The sequence below is a fragment of the Macaca fascicularis genome, chromosome 14 (assembly GCF_037993035.2).
Source record: "Macaca fascicularis isolate 582-1 chromosome 14, T2T-MFA8v1.1".
NCBI lineage: Eukaryota > Metazoa > Chordata > Mammalia > Primates > Cercopithecidae > Macaca > Macaca fascicularis.
Genome location: NC_088388.1, coordinates 14,467,196 through 14,484,525, shown reverse-complemented (window position 1 = coordinate 14,484,525; position 17,330 = coordinate 14,467,196). Strand labels below are relative to the sequence as shown.

Below are 17,330 nucleotides of genomic sequence, written 5' to 3'. Positions count from 1 at the left end.
TTATTTAGAGACGGAGTCTCGCTGTGTCGCCAGGCTGGAGTACAGTGGCCCGATCTCGGCTCACCGCAACCTCCACCTCCCAGGTTCAAATGATTCTCCTGCCTCAGCCTCCTGAGTAGCTGGGACTACAGGTGTGTGCCACCACACCCAGGTAATTTTTGTATTTTTAGTAGAGACAGGGTTTCACCATGTTGGCCAGGATGGTCTCGATCTCTTGACCTCATGATCCACCTTCCTCGACCTCCCAAAGTGCTGGGATTACAGGAGTGAGCCACTGCGCCAGGCCTAAAAACCAATTTAAACACAAATTAACAGAATATATATATTAGAAAATTGAACAAAAGAGGTGAACAGATGGAAGAAAGGAAGCTTTTAAGTACATGAAAAACGTTCAACCTAACTCACAATAAAACACACATACCATTTCTAGCTGACTCAAAATTCGATTATTTTCATTTGAGCGAGACAGGAGGAACAAGGGCTTTCATATTGGTGTGAGTGTAATTTGATACAAACTGTTTTGAAAGGAGCTGTGGCGGGTTTGGTGGGGACAGCAGGGAGGTTGGTGGGACGGGTTTGCGGAGGGCGTCTCGCTTTTTTGCCCAAGCTGGTTTTGAAATCCTGGGTTCAAGCCATACTTCCACGTCGGCCTGCCAAAGTGCTGGGATTACAGGTGTGAGCCACAGCGCCCAGCCATCAATTAAATTTCTAAGACAAAAAGGCAACCCTCTTCTTGCTTGGGTTGGTACTGTGTTCTGTCCCTGACCAGGGGTGTAACCCTGGGCCATTTCTTAATCTCACTATGCTTCCTCTTCCTCGTCTGTAAAACGGGATAAATAATAATAGAGTCATGGTGAACATTAAATTAGCTACCCATGTAAGTGCCTGTTCAAGGTTTTGCTAGGATTATTTTACATATTGCCCTATCTAAAACCAAGAAACAAGGAAATCTGCTCAGCCTTGTTCCTAAGACTAGATACAATTTAAGTGTTCATCAAAAGGCATAAAGAACTGTGATATATCCAAACACAGGAAGTAAAAGGATAAGCCAAGATGTATGAACGAAATAGGAAGATTTTCAGAATATTGTTGAGGAAATGGGAGCGGTACCTATGTGTGTTACCTTTGTACAAAAAGCGTCAAGTGGCTTATAAAGTAAATATACATGTATACTGGTGAATGCATAGACGTTTTCTGAAGGGTCACAAAAGAAACAGCTAATCGTTGAAAGATGGGACGGAGACATCACTGTGAAATACATGGGGAATTCTGAATTCTGTGCATGATCAATTTTTTCACAAGCTTTTTTTTTTTTTTTTTTTTTTTTGACGGAGCCCTCTCTGTCGCCGAGGCTGGAGTGCAGTGGCACTATCTCGGCTCACTGCAAGCTCCGCCTCCCGGGTTCACACCATTCTCCTGCCTCAGCCTCCCGAGTAGAGTAGCTGGGACCACAGGCTCCCGCCACCACGCCTGGCTAATTTTTTTGTATTTTTAGTAGAGACGGGGTTTCACCGTGTTAGCCAAGATGGACACCATCTCCTGACCTCGTGATCCGCCCGCCTCGGCCTCCCAAAGTGCTGGGATTACCGGCGTGAGCCACTGCGCCCGGCCTCAAAAAGCATTTTTAATTTAAATAAATGCAGTATGAGGGCAGTGAACTTGGAGGTAATCAGCAAACAGGGCGTGGCCTTCGTGATGTCCTTCGACTTAGTGGTAGCAATTTTTAGAGATGGCCCAAGCAAGGCTTAGAAGAAGGTAGGTGAGCCAAGGTGCAACACCCAGGAACCCAGAAGCCGGCTGGCCAGGCAGTGGAAAGGCGCAGGCGCAGGGGTGCGCGATGCCTCCGTGGAGCGGAGCCGCCTGCACCTCCAGAGAGGCGCCACACGGGGGCAGCCTCGGAGGCCGACTCCGCGCCGCGCGCTAAGAGGAACCCAGCTGGTGCAGCAGGCGGGGAGTAAGCCGCAGAAAACCCGTGAAACACAGGTGCGTCGCCAGCTTCTTGGTGCAAAACCCAACACCTGGCTCACAAAACAGAAGGTAATACCCCTTGGTTCCACTGGGGCTCGAACCCAGGACCTTCTGCGTGTAAAGCAGACGTGATAACCACTACACTATGGAACCTCACAATAACCAACGGCTTCTCCAGGATTTAATAACTGTTCCAAAAGACGTTTTGGCACCGGGAAATGGTTATGTGGACTTGACATCCGGCGATTGTGCACAGAGAAAAACTTTCAAAAGGATTCCTCATTTTCCAGTGTTCAAAGGAAGACGACCGCGCAGAAACATTGTAGAAATGTCTGCGTCTCCAGCTTCCTGAAGCAAAACCCAAGATTGGGCTCGCAAAATGTTAATACTAAGCATTTTAGAGAAAGGAAAGAAAAGAAAAAAGAAAAAATTGGAGACCATGTCGTGGTTCCACTGGGGCTCGAACCCAGGACCTTCTGCGTGTAAAGCAGACGTGATAACCGCTACACTATGGAACCGCATGCAGGGTTTTGACGTCTGGATTTAGTAATTCTGCATAAAGACATGTTAGCAACATGGACCGAAACGGATTTACTGCTCAGCAATCGTGAACAGAGAGACAAACTTACACAAGGATTACAGATTTTCCAGTGTAATTCCTACCCACACTCTCCTTAGAGGCAAAGGTTTCACACTTACTCGTGGAAAGAAAGTGCCTCCCCTGATGTGTTCATCGCGGAGGGGTTGTACGTGTCTGGCTCTGTGGCGCAATGGATAGCGCATTGGACTTCTAGATAGATAGAGAAATTCAAAGGTTGTGGGTTCGAGTCCCACCAGAGTCGCTTTTTGTTTGAAGGAGGGCAAACGGAAAGTTAGGCAGAGGGAATGGATATAAAATAGATGAAACGAAAAACATCTACCATTTAAAATTTCCAGAAGGATGTGAATTGCAGCTAATTGCAGTTCCTGGTTATGTCCCTTCACTAGAAGGCGTTAAGAATCCCACTCCTCTATCTAACCTTTTCTCCTTCACTTTTATGTGGCCCCAGTTTCTGGTGACGAGATAAAGAAATTAGGGAAAGGTAATCAAAGTCACCAAGTTATTTCTCCTATATTATTCTTTTATATCAGGAATAAAAGTAATTTTAAATTGTTCTGAAACTTTAGTCGCCTAGTGTTACCCGAGTTGCCTTAAAATAAACCGTCGTTTCGTCAATTACCAGAATGGCCGAGTGGTTAAGGCGTTGGACTTAAGATCCAATGGATTCATATCCGCGTGGGTTCGAACCCCACTTCTGGTAAAGGTTAGTTGTTTTTCCGAGCAAAAACCTTTTTTCCTAATCCTTGGCAATCCATTTTGCAATCTTAGGCGTCCAGATAATAATAACTATAGTTAATATCATTTTGCCAGAAACCTTAAACATGGCGACAGCTTCATAGTTTATATTTTGAAAAGTAGAAAGAAAACGTCTGAAAAAAAGAAAGAAAGAAAAGAAAACGTCTGGGTCCAGCTATACTACTACATGGGGGTGAGGGAGCACACAGAGAGAGACCCATTGTGCTGCAAAAACGTTCACTCCGAGTCGACAGTTATTACTTGAGTTCCTATTACGTGCCACGTACTGTTCTAAACACTGGGGTTGTGGTGATGCAGGCAGGTTTTCTTTTCTTTTCTTTTTAAGTAAAACAACAAAAAATACAAGAGCCTTACAATCGAGACCACTGCCCAATACCACTTACATGACAAAGTGACAGAAGAAAAATATGGGTTAAAAACAAGCAGACAGCTGGGCGCGGTGGCTTACGCCTGTAATCACAGCACTTTGGGAGGCCAAGGCGGGAGGATCGCGAGGTCAGGAGTTCAAGACAAGCCTGGCCAACATGGTGAAACCCCGTCTCTACTAAAAATACAAAACTTCGCTGGGCATGGTGGCGTGTGCCTTTAATCTTAGCTACTCAGGAGGCCGAGGAAAGAGAACCGCTTGAGGCGGAGGTTGCAGTGAGGTAAGATCGCGCCACTGCACTCCAGCCTAAGCGACAGAGCCAGACTCCCGTCTCAAAAAAAAGTGGAGGTTCAGAGGTTTGGAAAGAAACAGGCCAAAGGCTAATAACCCGTGGGACTGACCTCACAAGGCACAGGCAGCTGGTTTCCAAGGGGTCTGGTTTTAGTTTTCTTCCTTGAGCCGAGACTGGCCATCTGATGTGTAGGGATCCGCATCTTCATTTGTGAAAACCGTACCTGTCAAATTTGTGATTTTTCAATACCAGCAACTCCCATCCAAAGCAATGAGGCATGGAGGGAGTCCCCCAGAGGAGGAAGTGTGTGATTTAACCCTTCTCTTCTGGCTCTTTATAGAGAAACTTCAAAGGAAGCTTTGATCTAAGGTGCCACCTATGCCATCCCAGAAGCATGGAATATTTTATTAATAACAAATCATATTTTTCACAGCACTTTGCTAGGCCGTGGCAGGCAGATCACGTGAGGTCAGGAGTTCCAGACCACCCTGGCCAACATGGTGAAACCCCGTCTCTACTAAAAATACAAAAATTAGCCGGTCATGGTGGTGGGCGCCTGTAGTCCCAGCTACTGGGGAGGCTGAGGCAGGAGAATCGCTTGAACCCTAGAGGAGGAAGTTGCAGTGAGCCGAGGTCGCGCCACTGCACTCCAGCCTGGGCGACAAAAGGAAAAAAAAAGAAAAGAAAAAGAAAAAAATCAGAACGTCTTCTCATAGGTTTCATTGCCATTCCTCAAGATGTAGTCATTTGAACAGGTTGTTTTCTATCTTTATAGACCTTCTATGTGTATGCAAGGAACATTTATATATAATTATATGTAGTATTAAAGGATATATGTTTATATACTCTCATATACATAATACATAAATATTTCAATTTCTTCACAAGCATTATGCCATTCACATTGTTTGGAACATTTTTTTTTTTTCCTTAACATAACCTCTTCCCATATGGCTTTTTAACCTTTGTCGATTGTTCTCTTGATGTATTTCTTTATTTAAAAATCGGAATCTTGGCCGGGCGCGGTGGCTCAAGCCTGTAATCCCAGCACTTTGGGAGGCCGAGACGGGCGGATCACGAGGTCAGGAGATCGAGACCATCCTGGCTAACACGGTGAAACCCCGTCTCTACTAAAAAATACAAAAAACTAGCCGGGCGAGGTGGCAGGCGCCTGTAGTCCCAGCTACTTGGGAGGCTGAGGCAGGAGAATGGCGTAAACCTGGGAGGCGGAGCTTGCAGTCAGCTGAGATCTGGCCACTGCACTCCAGCCTGGGCGACAGAGCGAGACTCCGTCTCAAAAAAAAAAAAAAAAAAAAAAAAAAAAAAATCGGAATCTTATCGTTTCCCCCACAGTGGACTGTCACCCAGGCTGGAGTGCAGTGGGGCAATCCCGGCTCACTTTAGCCTCCGCCTCCCGGGTGCAAGCGATTCTCCTGCCTCAGCCTCCCGAGTAGCTGGGACTACAGGTGTGTGCCACCACACCCAGCTAATTTTGTATTTTTAGTAGAGACGGGGTTTCACCTTGTTAGCCAGGCTGGTCTCTAACTCCTGACCTCGTGATCCGCCGGCTCGGCCTCCCAAAGTGCTGAGATTACAGGCGTGAACCACCGCGTCCGGCTGAATTCTCTTTGAAGGGATCCAATGCCTTAAGAAATGAGAAGGCAAAGAATTTACGAAGAAGCAGGTCGAATTATAGAATTGACTAATTAGATACGTCTGAGACCCAGCTACCAAGGTATCAGACTCCCTAAAAAGATAAAATCCATCCTGTAGCTTGCCTGATCAAAATCTTTCAATGGAAGCTTCCGCTAAATGGTCAGATGCCCAAGGTTAGTAAATATTGTCATTTTCCATTTGCTATTCCCTCGGCTAGAAATTCTTTTTCCAAGTCTTCAGGTGCCCAGTCGCTATCCACAGCTCGGTTCAGGCATGATCAACCCCTGGAAAACTTGGCTCTTACTTCGGGTGCCGACCAAGTCCTCCGGTGTCCGAAAAGGCTGGCCTCCCACCACCAAAGCGCGTGACTGGGGGCTTCTGTTTTGCGCGTCTTCCAGTTCCACTGAGGGCCGAGACTTGGTCTTTGCGGCCCCAGTACTTGCTTAGTTCCGAGAGTGCGGTATGCACTCAATAAATGTCTAATCGATTATTGGAAACCTAATTTTTCATCACTGCTTCTCCCACAAGCAGCTCTAGGACTGACTCCTCAAAGACCAAAACCGGAATTAGAAATCCCGCTGTTTACCCGGAGGCCCGCTCAAATGCCTTAAATCTGGGGGGATTTCCTCGTGGGAAATTCCCCTTAGGGCGCGGGGCAGGTCAGGCAGGCGGTTACTTTTTGGGTCTTTATTGTCTGTGATGGGAGAAAAGGAGAAATGAAGACTCGATTTTGCTGAACCCCTGCTCAATGTCAATTTTGCAGGTTCACCTCTCAAGAAATCAGCAAAAAGACTCAGAATTGTAATCGCGGAAAGAATGTGGCCACGTGGCCTACTTTCCCGTGGATAGATTAGGCAAACGTATTTCTTTAGGGGCCCGGATAGCTCAGTAGGTAGAGCATCAGACTTTTAATCTGAGGGTCCAGGGTTCAAGTCCCTGTTCGGGCGGATGCTATTTTAGTTTCCAACATAAATGGATTTGGGCAAGGTTGAGCAAAAGGAGCGTTATGCAAAATTCGTTTGGGTTGCCCCATCCTTGAGGGAAACCAAAACTTGCTAGTGGGTTTTTGCTGGAAAAAGTGAAACATGTGGAAAGTGCCAAGAAACTTTCTCTTCCAACATCAGGCTTTTCTTTTCCAACCTTTATACGTTGCTTTGTCTTAGGATATTCTTTCTTTTAAATTGCGTTTATTTTATATTCAAAACAGATCAATTAACACACCTGTCGTCAGAGTCACAATAGCAATATTCTTGGCAAGAATTGTGCAGTTTTTGGCACCGAGGAATGTTTTCAGGCACTTTTATTGAAAGTGCGATGAGGAAACTGAGATTCAAGAAATATTTCAGATAAAGACAAGTGAAGACACAAGATTCCTACATCTACAACTGGACACAGTCCTTCACCAGATTCTTCATGCTCCGGTGGGCCCCTGACTTGTGTCTCTTGCGGTAAAGACTAATGCTTTTGGACACTGTCCTCATGTCTGTAGTCGATGAAAAAAACGTGCAGCCCCAGAGAGCTGACTACACTGGTGATCAAACCCAAGACCTTCCTCCTGTGAAACAGAAGTGTTGGCCACCTCAATAAAAAATCTTGTGCCACGTATTGCCATTTAACATCCAATAGGGCGATTACGGAACTGGGAAGAAATCGCTCTACGACTTCTGATTCCTTTGAGAGGCTTAAGCTCATTATGCATCCTCATAATGACTTTGACTTCTGATTTCTTGAGAAGCTTATTCTTTGCATCCTTACACTTTACTAAATACTATCGTCTCATTAGTTGGTGCCCGCTTAGGAGACAAGGAGAACAGCTGTCTCTGGGTGTGTACGGCGTAGGTGCAAACGTGCAAGGGGACTGGGGAGGGAGGCGAGCCTCCAGAGAGGCTAAGAAGTGGACTATAGCCCTGTGTGTTCAAAGCGGTTAAGCCAACAAAAGCTCTGCCGAAACCCGGGATCGAACCAGGGACCTTTAGATCTTCAGTCTAACGCTCTCCCAACTGAGCTATTTCGGCAAGGACATGAAAACATCCCGCCCTGTCAAGGAAATTTAAAAGAAAAAAAAGAAGAAGATGAAACCGGGCGCGGTGGCTCAAGTCTGTAATGCCAGCGCTTTGGGAGGTTGAGACGGGTGGATCACCAGAGCTCAGGAGTTCGAGACCAGACTGGCCAGCATGGTGAAACCCTGTCTCTACTAAAAATGCAAAAAAAATTAGCCGGGCGTGGTCGCAAGCGCCTGTAATCCCAGCTACTCAGGAGGCTGAGGCAGGAGCATCGCTTGAACCAGAGAGGCGGAGGTTGCAGTGAGCCAGGATGGCGCCATTGCACTCCAGCCTGGGCGACAAGAGCGGAACTCCGTCTCAAAAACAAAAACAAAAAAATCCTGTTTCCGGCCGGGCGCGGTGGCTCAAGCCTGTAATCCCAGCACTTTGGGAGGCCGAGACGGGCGGATCACGAGGTCAGGAGTTCGAGACCATCCTGGCTGACACGGTGAAACCCCGTCTCTACTAAAAAAAATACAAAAACTTAGCCGGGCGAGGTGGCGGGCGCCTGTAGTCCCAGCTACTCGGGAGGCTGAGGCAGGAGAATGGCGTAAACCCGGGAGGCGGAGCTTGCAGTGAGCTGAGATCCGGCCAGTGCACTCCAGCCTGGGCGACAGAGCGAGACTCCGTCTCAAAAAAAAAAAAAAAAAAAAAAAAAAAATCCTGTTTCCTCCCACTTCCAGCCTTTTAGTTCTTCATTTCACCTTCCAAACTGTGTTATTTTTAGCCCTGAGGTTTTAAGAACAATCAGTGAGAAAATTAATTCCTTTCATGTGAGGAAACTTTCGCGTTCTGCCTTTTCCTAGGCCACATTGTATTGCCTTTCTCATGCTTTCTCTCTTCCCAGAGCCCTAATAAGAGTAAGAATCGCCGCTTTCTAAGAACCTACTGTGTGTCCAGCAGGAATCTGCAGTGTTGCATTCAATCCCGTCCTCCCCCACGCCTGCCTTTAATTGATATGATAATATACAAATTTTTAAATGAGTTACTAATGTGCCACCAATCACCCAGAACTATTTGGGAGGCTCCAAAGCATCAAAGGCTGAACACCATGGCTGGAGAAGGAATGAACTGGAGGAAGGAAAGGAGGAAAGACTGGGGGAACCCAAAGCTCTCCACCCTTGTCCTCTCGCCCCACCCTGGTCCGTTCTTGCTCGTTCAGAAACTGGTTGGAGTAAAGAGATTCCTCTTTTCAAGACAGCCAAAAGTGGAACTGATCGCTTTCGAAGGGACTCCCTCCGGAAGAAGGAGAAAAATTCGAGAAACTTACCTGTTTCTCTCCCTGGAATGCCTTCTGACCCCCGTGATTTACTTTCCGCAATAAAGAAACTCGACTCGCCCACCCAGCCCACTCTTCCTACGAGCAGCGAGGATCGCTGTCCCTCCAGCACTTACCAATCAACTCAAGTCACCTGAATATGGGCATATTGGGCACACATTTCTTTGTAATGGTTCCTCTCCTATTACAATATGTATCTGTTGTTTCATCCCTAGATAGAAAACCCTTTAAGAATTATGGTAACAGTGTTACAGCTCTTTTAGAATTTGTTTAGCAGGTTTTTTGGTTTTCAGAGGAAAATAAAATAAAAACAATAATTATAATAATGGCTACCGTGTTTTGAATGCTTGCTTTTAGGCTATTAAGCACAGTACATGCATTGTTATGCCATTTAATTATCACAAGCTTATGAGATGGAAGCTATTATTATTCCCTTTCTGCAGGGGAAGCTGAGCTCTAGAGAAGGGGGAGGTAATGCTGGGATCTGTGTGCACCACGGTAGAGCATTCCTGTGGGCAGGGTGAAGGCCCTGCCTCACGATTGGGTGCTGTCTCCATCCTGGCCTTTCTCCACTAATCAGGACTCACTGGGCACCATAGTCCCCCAGGTAAGAGGGCAGCCTCTTACACGTTCAGCCCACATCCCCATCCTGTCAATGAGGAGATCAAGACCGACTTTCTTCTGTTGCCTGGCTGAAGCCAGGAAGGCTCCATCATTAGCCAAGCAAGGGATGCAACCGGTCCTTTCATCTCACAGGGAAAATTAGCTCACCTTGATTACCTTACATTTCAAAAACCTCTGCAGGAGCCGGATGTTTCTCCCACACCCCGCCTTTTTTTTTTTTTTTTTTTTTCTTTGAAACGGAGTCTCGCACTGTCGCCCCGGCTGGAGTGCAGCGGCGTGATCTCAGCTCACGGCAACCTCCGCCTCCCGGGTTCAAGTGATTATCCTGCCTTAGCTTTCCGAGTAGCTGGGATTACAGGCGCCAGCCACCACGCCCAGCTAATTTTTTTGTATTTTTACTACAGGCGGAGCTTCACCATATTGACCAGGCTGTTCTCCAACTCCTGACCTTGTGATTCGCCCGCCTCGGTCTCCCAAAGTGCTGGGATTACCTGTTTCCCTTTTTAATTTGTAGTAGGGGAGAACTAACGTTTCATTTTTCCCATTTCGGTCCCTTGAATACGCTGTCTCTTAATATGCACCCTCTTTCGCCCACCAACAGAAGCTGCTGTCTCCACCTCAACTTCTTCCTGTGTTCAGATCACATTTTTGAGAGGGGAGTCGGGGGTGGATTTGACCTGTTTTAACGAGGGAAATGGCTCTGTTTGGGGCTTCAGTTTCTAGATGATCATCTCTTCCTTTTTATGATACAGAAAACTCTTTCCTAAGGTAGTAAGGAGGGCTAGGAAGGTGCAGGATCCCAACCATATTCCTCAGGCACCCAATCAGAGAGAACCCAAGAGGGAAGGTCAGCAGGAGCCGTCACAGGTGAGCGAAGAGAGGCTGTCACTGCGGGGGTGGGGGGACCGGTCCTTTGATAAATCCGCTGTTGGGATACAGCAGCTCAGCGGCTGACTACAGAATAATCTGCCTATTGCAGCCCCCAAAGCGATGGACTGGAAGTTTCCCGTATACCTCTGCACAAAGGCCTATCCCCACAGGGGCCCCAGGTTTACCCTCCTATAAGAGATTGGGGTCGCAGTTTACACAATCCAGGACTTGATTGCCTTCTTTTGCAGTGGGTTAACAAACAAAAGACCCTAAAATTGGTTCTCATTCTTTTAATGAAGAAAAGTTAGAGCCGCCCGAACAGGGACTTGAACCCTGGACCCTCAGATTAAAAGTCTGATGCTCTACCGACTGAGCTATCCGGGCTCACGGAAGAATCTTTGCTTCCATTAATGAAGACTGTGTTATCATTATGCCGCGAACTAATGGGCAGGGCGATGGACGAGTTACTGGGCTCTTGTGTGTGTGATCCAATCCAATTCCGAGGCAGAAATCCTGCGAGGACTGGGAGGAGGCGAAGTCGGGCGTGGGGAAGAAGGGTGATTAGCTTGTTCTTTGGCAGCTGAATACAGATTGTTAAATAAAGCACGCTCTCCTTATATTTAGAGACTGCTTGGCAAACGCGAACCCTCAGTTCTGCAAAACTGAGCAGGGGAGAGAAAAAGCCGCCCACGAATTGAACTGTGTGCACCGCCTACGCGTGTCTTAGCCCTGAACCCAAAGCGCATCTGGTCAGAGACCACAGTTCAGTGTTTAAAGACATCAGGCTGCCCCTTCCGAGAAGACGCCACTTCGTGATTCCTTGCCCCCATCCCAGGTGCCCACCTCCAAAATGTAGCGCGAAGCACATTAGCTGAAAAGAGATGACGGGTGGTAACCACAGCCCTCCGGCGATCCGGCGAGCGCGCTCAGAGCCCACCCCGCCCCCACGGCCCCGGCCTCGACGCACGCGCAGCTCAGTCGCAGCGCGCGAGCCGACCCGCCCCTCCCACTTCTTCCCTCTACACTCAGCTATTTTCTGCCCACAGACATCAAGAACTTTCAGTTCTCTAGGCCTCGCACGTGCTGTCCCATCGCTAACTGAAATGTCACCTTCCTTTGAACTCCTTTCCCCTCGTTGACTCCAAGCACCTGTAGAGAAGGAAAAATAATCTTCCCTCTACCAGTTTGAGTTATCAGCCGGACTCCTGTAACAACAGACAGAATGAAGACAAAAACAAACAGAAGTGTATTAACGTGTGGGACATACCCAGGGAATGAGTAATTCCAAAGGTGTGGCTGAGAACTCCATTTTATACAGCATCGTCAACGAAGAACAACACGTTTTTGGAGAAGTGACAATACAAAGGAAAAGGACCTTAAAGGGAGGGCGCGGTGGCTCACTTCTGTAATCCCAGCACTTTGGGAGGCCGAAGGCCGAGGCGGGCGGATGACCTGAGGTCAGGAGTTCGAGACCAGCCTGACCAACATGTGGTGAAACCCTGTCTCTACTAAAAATACAAAAATTAGCCGGGCGTGGTGGCGCGCGCCTGTAATCCCAGCTACGCAGGAGGCCTAGGAAGGAGAATCGCTTGAACCCGGGGGGCAGATCGTGCCACTGTACTCCAGCCTGCACGCTTTGAGACAGAGCGAGACTCTGTCTCAAAGAAAAAAAGAAAACAAAAAAAAAAAAAGAAAAGGACCTCGGGTCTCCAGGGACAGCAAACTAGGAAATTAATTTTAGGTAGATAAATGCAGGTTCCTAAAGTTTGTTAAATATACTCCGCTGGTCCCGTCTCCAAGCTGTTAAGGGTCTAAAGTTGTCTTAGGTTATCAATTTTTGTCCTTCCTGGTAGAGAAGGGAGGAAGAATGCCTTTGTAAATATATATCCTGCTTTTAGGCAGATAGGGGGAGGCTACGGAGCTTTATTTCAATCAGCTTCTTCCCAATTGCCTTTAGCGCAAAATAATCTTTAGGCCGGAGTGGCATATTTTGGGGTGGTATATACTGCTACCCTTTACACCTTTGAGAATGCAGCTTGGCCAAAGCAGTGGTTCACGCCTGTAATCCCAGCGCTTTGGAGGCCGAGGCGGGCCAATCACTTGAGGTCAGGAGTTTGAGACTAGCCTGGCCAACATGATGAAACCTGGTCTCTATCAAAAAATACAAAAATTAGCCGAGTGCGGTGGCGCCCGCCTGTAGTCCCAGCTACTCGGGAGGCTGAGGCAGGAGAATCACTTGAACCCGGGAAATGGAGGTTGCAGTGAGCCGAGATGGCCTTTAATCAATGCTTTAATAGAGAAATATACAAGACCTTTCGTAACCCAGAGGAATGACTAGAAGGAAGGCAGAGTAGCACCTCGTAGGGGTGGGAAAGGCATTAGAACTGTGCCTTGAAAGGTGAGTAGGAGTGTGCAGGCATGCAGGAAATGTGATTCAGCCAGAGATACCGAGTCTTCTTTTCTGAGCTTGAATTCCAAATACTTCTCACCAGGATTCCCCCTCTCCTCTTCAGGCTGAAAACCAGACAGGCTTTTTAGGGCAAAGGCTAGGCCCAACATTTCCTAGGAATATGACTCCCGCTTTTGGTCCCAAGGCGGTTGGCTTTTGCTCAGAGCAATAGTAACAATCTCATTCTTCACTCTTACCTGTGTGTAAATAACACTTTAAAGCATGTTGTCAGGTTCTCCAAAGAAATGGAACCAATAGGACAGAGACAGATAGAAACAGAGGTAGAGACAGATTATTTTAAGAGCTTGGTTCACACATTGTGGGGGTCAGCAAACCCAAAACCTGTAGGGCAGACTAACAGTTTGAAAATTTAGATAAGAGTTAAGGTTGCCATCTTGAGTTTAAATTCAGCAGGGCAGGCCAGGTGCGGTGGCTCATGCCTGTAATCCCAACACTTTGGGAGACCGAGGCGGGTGGATGACCTGAGGTCAGGAGTTCCAGACCAGCCTGGCCAAAATGGTAAAACCCCGTCTCTACTAAAAATACAAAAATTAGCCAGGCATGGTGGCACACACCTGTAATCCCAGCTACTTGGGAGGCTGAGGCAGGAGAATCTCTGGAACCCAGGAGGCAGAGGTTGCAGTAAGCCCAGATCACGCCACTGCACTCCAGCCTGGGTGACAGAGCAGGACTCTCTCTCAAAAAAAGTAAATAAATAAATAAATTCAGCAGGGCAGTAAGCTGGAGACTCAGGAAAGCAGGTTTTCTATACCAAAGTTTTTTTTGTTTGTTTCTGTTTGAGATGGAATCTTGCTTCTTTACCTGGAGTCTACTGATTTAAATGTTAATCACATGTAAAAAACACCTTCATTGCCAGGGGCTGTGACTCACACCTGTAGTCTCAGCACTTTGGAAGGCCGAGGGCAGGTGGATCACTTGAGCTCCTGAGTTCGAGACCAGCCTGGGCAATATGGCGAAACCCCGTCTCAATACCAAAAATACAAACAATTAGCTGGACGTGATGGTGCGTACCTGTAGTCCCAGCTACTCGGGAGGCTGAGGCCAAGGAATGACTTGAGGCCCAAGAGGTCGAGGCTGCAGTGAACTGTGATGGCGTCACTGCACCCCACACCTGAGCAACAGAACAAGAACCTGTCTCAAAAGAAACCAACAAACCAAAAACACCTGCCTAGTAACATCTAGAATGGTGTTCGACCAAACCTCATGAAAAGTTTAATTCTCTAGTCTGTTAGATGATCACTTGGGGTTTCTTCTTATTGCTCATCATTGAATTTTCAAGAGCCCCTCATCAAAATACATCTTTCCACCCAAGAACTCAACGATTTAGGGGGTGAAGCCCCATATCAGATAGCATATTGGCAAACATTAACAGAAAGGGGACAGGGGTATAAATAGGCCTAAAAACCATATGGCTGGTTTCATTTTGCCTTTTACCACACTGCGAGTTCTTAGAATGTGACACATGGATCTCCTTCCTCCCTCTCTCCATGGTCCAGCCTGGCTAAAAAGAAGGCACCCCCTAAGTGTGTTGTTCCATTGCCTTGCCTTGAGTGGAGTGGCTCAGTGGCTCATCTTCCTTTTTTTGTTGTTGTTTTTGTTTAGATGGAGTTTCGCTCTTGCTGCCCATGCTGGAGTGCAATGGCGCAATCTTGGCTCACGGCAACCTCTGCCTCCTGGGTTCAAGCAATTCTCCTACCTCAGCCTCCCGAGTCGGTGGGATGACCGGCATGCGCCACCGCGCCCAGTTAATTTTGTATATTTAGTAGAGACGGGTTTCTCCATGTTGGTCAGGCTGGTCTTGAACTCCCGACCTCAGGTGATCCGCCCGCCTTAGCCTCCCAAAGTGCTGGGATTACAGGCGTGAGACACTGTGCCCAGCTGTGGTTCATCATCTTAATGAGGCTTTCTACCGGAATTCAATCCAGATCCTCCGAGTTCCACTGACATCCACCCCCATGCCGGACCAGGGTGGACAACTCTGGAAGCCTAGAGACAGATGGGATGGCCGATTCCCGGGGTGTTTCCCGGTGATCTCTGCCAGGAGCTTTTCTATTGGCGTTGATAACAAATTAGCCAATGGATACAAACCTATTTTGTAAACTGCCAGGTGTTGAAGATCCAGCGGTGTCCTCTGAAATCCAGTTCTTCCTGCATACAGTGTCTGGATATCTTTGCTGGGGCGGAGAGGGTGGTGCATCGAGTTCAGAGGGGTGCGAGGATAGGATGTACAAGTGACTTGCAATTTGGCACATAAAAATACAGGACATCCCATTAAATCCAGTTTCACAGAAACAACAGATATATACTTTGTATGTTCCATGCAATATTTGGGACATGTTTATACTCAAAAGTATTTGTTGTTTCTCTGAAATTCAAATTTTGGCCAAGTTCAGTGGCTCACGCCTGTAATCCCAACACTTTGGGAGGCTGAGGCGGGCGGATGACCTGAGGTCAGGAGTTCGGGACCAGCCTGGCCAACATGGTGAAACCCTGTCTCTACTAAAAATATAAAAATTAGCCGGGCGTGATGGCAGGCACCTGTAATCCCAGCTACTCGGGGTGGCTGAGGCAGGAGAATCACTTGAACCCGAGGCGGAGGTTACAATGAGCTGAGATCCCGACACTGCACTCCAGGGAGCAAGACTTCGTCAAGAAAGAGAGAGAAATTAATTGGACGTCCTGTATTTGGTCTCCTGACCCTAGTGTAGATTTAAACCAGAAAAGACTTCTGATCCCTGTCTTCCACCCCAACCAAGAGCTGTTCTGGGATCATTGCTATTGTTTTTGTTTTCTTTTTTAAAGACAGGGTTTCACCGTGTTGGCCAGGCTGGTCTCGAACGCCTGACCTCAAGTAATCCGTCCATCTCGGCTTCCCAAAGTGCTGGGATTACAGGCGTGAGCCAGTGCGCCCGGCCCCGGCCCTTGTGGTTAAAACAGCTGGACGAAGCCCGTGCGCCTAACGCTTTCGAGAACTTCTTTGGCCAAGAGGGGGCCGGGCTGTCACCATTCCCGGCGTGCCTGCGACCAAGCAGGCGACGGAGGCGGCGCAGGCCGAGAGCTCCCGCCCCCTGACACTGAGAGAAAGGTTGCAGCGTCCACGGCTGCCTATAACCCGAAAGAAGAGAAGCGGGGTGCGGGGGAACAGAGTTGCTCAAGAAAGTGAGCTGTGCGCGGTGCTCCGGGAGAGCTCGGCTCAAACCAGGCCTCAAGTCAGGGCAGAGGTATAACTTCGTACTGGGCAGTTTAAAAGGTAGGACATATGTCCCCAGTATCCTCCCTCCCACAGGAAAATGCCGATGAGTCAGTATTCCCTTAACTGCTCCAGCCCGAGATCCCACAGGGTGTTGACCCTGTTGACTGTGCAGAAATCACATGTAGTGACCTGTTGACTGTGCAGAAATCACACGTAGTGATGACTAACGCCTAAAACGGAAGCCCTGCCGAAACCCGGGATCGAACCAGGGACCTTTAGATCTTCAGTCTAACGCTCTCCCAACTGAGCTATTTCGGCTGTATTGGAAGAACTTTTTCTTTTTTTCCACAAAATTATAATGAAATAGTATTTGTTCATGGTAACAGATTATATGGATTCAGCTAAAGGTAGGCATTTTACAAATGTTACAAAGGTGATAAGGCAAGGCCCTTGTTTACAAATTAGAAGTGATAAATCACTTTTCTCAGGGGTTTTTTTGTTGGTTTTTTTGTTTTTTAAGTTCCCTGCAATTCGCTTTTTTCATTTAAAAATATGTTTTTATGGACTTGTTTCATGGCAGTTTTGTAGACCTATCGTGCTTTTTAATCCACGTTTACCAGTATTGGATTGTATGGTTATAATGTAATCTATGTAATCAAACTGACAATTATCGGCTTTTTTACGTTTTTCTATATCTCATTATTAAAAACAATACTGCAATTAATTTTTAAAATATATTTGTTGTTCTTGTGCAAAGGCAGATTTTGCAAGGTAGATATATATGAACATTATGATTTTTACAGATATCTTCAGATTGAAATCCAGGATATAGAGAAGAGGTAAGGAAGGCCACTTGTAAAGGCTTCAAATGTAAACTTTCAATCCTACCTCCACATGAGGTAAACATACAGTCACTGTACAGTATTTGTTAAAAGCATTGATTTACTAAACCTAGCATTAAAAATATACCTCAATTTTTGTAATACCATCTTGGCATTTTTCATTTTTAAATATATATAGTCAAAAAAATAGAATTTACTCAGGCTTCCCTCAAACTCTAAGAAGTAAGCTGTGGTTTAATAATATCTCTAAGATGCCGATTTTATTCCTCCCCCACCTCCCATTTCATAATTTTCATCTCTTGCATTTATTCACTTAAAAATGTTTTAGCTGGGCGCATTGTCTCATGCCTGTAATCCCAGCACTTTGAGA

The 17,330-nt window shown here is 47.0% G+C and overlaps 9 non-coding genes across 9 annotated transcripts; 4 read left to right on the top strand and 5 right to left on the bottom strand.

Moving 5' to 3' along the window:
* Positions 1–2,048: 2,048 nt before the first annotated feature.
* TRNAV-UAC (transfer RNA valine (anticodon UAC)) lies at positions 2,049–2,121 on the bottom strand. The gene has a single exon. It is a non-coding gene; the product is annotated as a tRNA-Val (tRNA).
* Positions 2,122–2,413: 292 nt separating this feature from the next.
* On the bottom strand, positions 2,414–2,486 carry TRNAV-UAC (transfer RNA valine (anticodon UAC)). The gene has a single exon. It is a non-coding gene; the product is annotated as a tRNA-Val (tRNA).
* Positions 2,487–2,724: 238 nt separating this feature from the next.
* On the top strand, positions 2,725–2,810 carry TRNAR-UCU (transfer RNA arginine (anticodon UCU)). Its single transcript is given in 2 exon segments — positions 2,725–2,761; positions 2,775–2,810. It is a non-coding gene; the product is annotated as a tRNA-Arg (tRNA).
* Positions 2,811–3,186: 376 nt separating this feature from the next.
* On the top strand, positions 3,187–3,269 carry TRNAL-UAA (transfer RNA leucine (anticodon UAA)). Its single transcript has one exon. It is a non-coding gene; the product is annotated as a tRNA-Leu (tRNA).
* Positions 3,270–6,514: 3,245 nt separating this feature from the next.
* Positions 6,515–6,587, top strand: TRNAK-UUU (transfer RNA lysine (anticodon UUU)). The gene has a single exon. It is a non-coding gene; the product is annotated as a tRNA-Lys (tRNA).
* A 995-nt stretch (positions 6,588–7,582) lies between these two features.
* On the bottom strand, positions 7,583–7,655 carry TRNAF-GAA (transfer RNA phenylalanine (anticodon GAA)). The gene has a single exon. It is a non-coding gene; the product is annotated as a tRNA-Phe (tRNA).
* A 1,549-nt stretch (positions 7,656–9,204) lies between these two features.
* Positions 9,205–9,265, top strand: LOC123568913 (U7 small nuclear RNA). The gene has a single exon (XR_006692464.1). It is a non-coding gene; the product is annotated as a U7 small nuclear RNA (small nuclear RNA).
* A 1,501-nt stretch (positions 9,266–10,766) lies between these two features.
* On the bottom strand, positions 10,767–10,839 carry TRNAK-UUU (transfer RNA lysine (anticodon UUU)). Its single transcript has one exon. It is a non-coding gene; the product is annotated as a tRNA-Lys (tRNA).
* A 5,524-nt stretch (positions 10,840–16,363) lies between these two features.
* On the bottom strand, positions 16,364–16,436 carry TRNAF-GAA (transfer RNA phenylalanine (anticodon GAA)). The gene has a single exon. It is a non-coding gene; the product is annotated as a tRNA-Phe (tRNA).
* Positions 16,437–17,330: the final 894 nt, after the last annotated feature.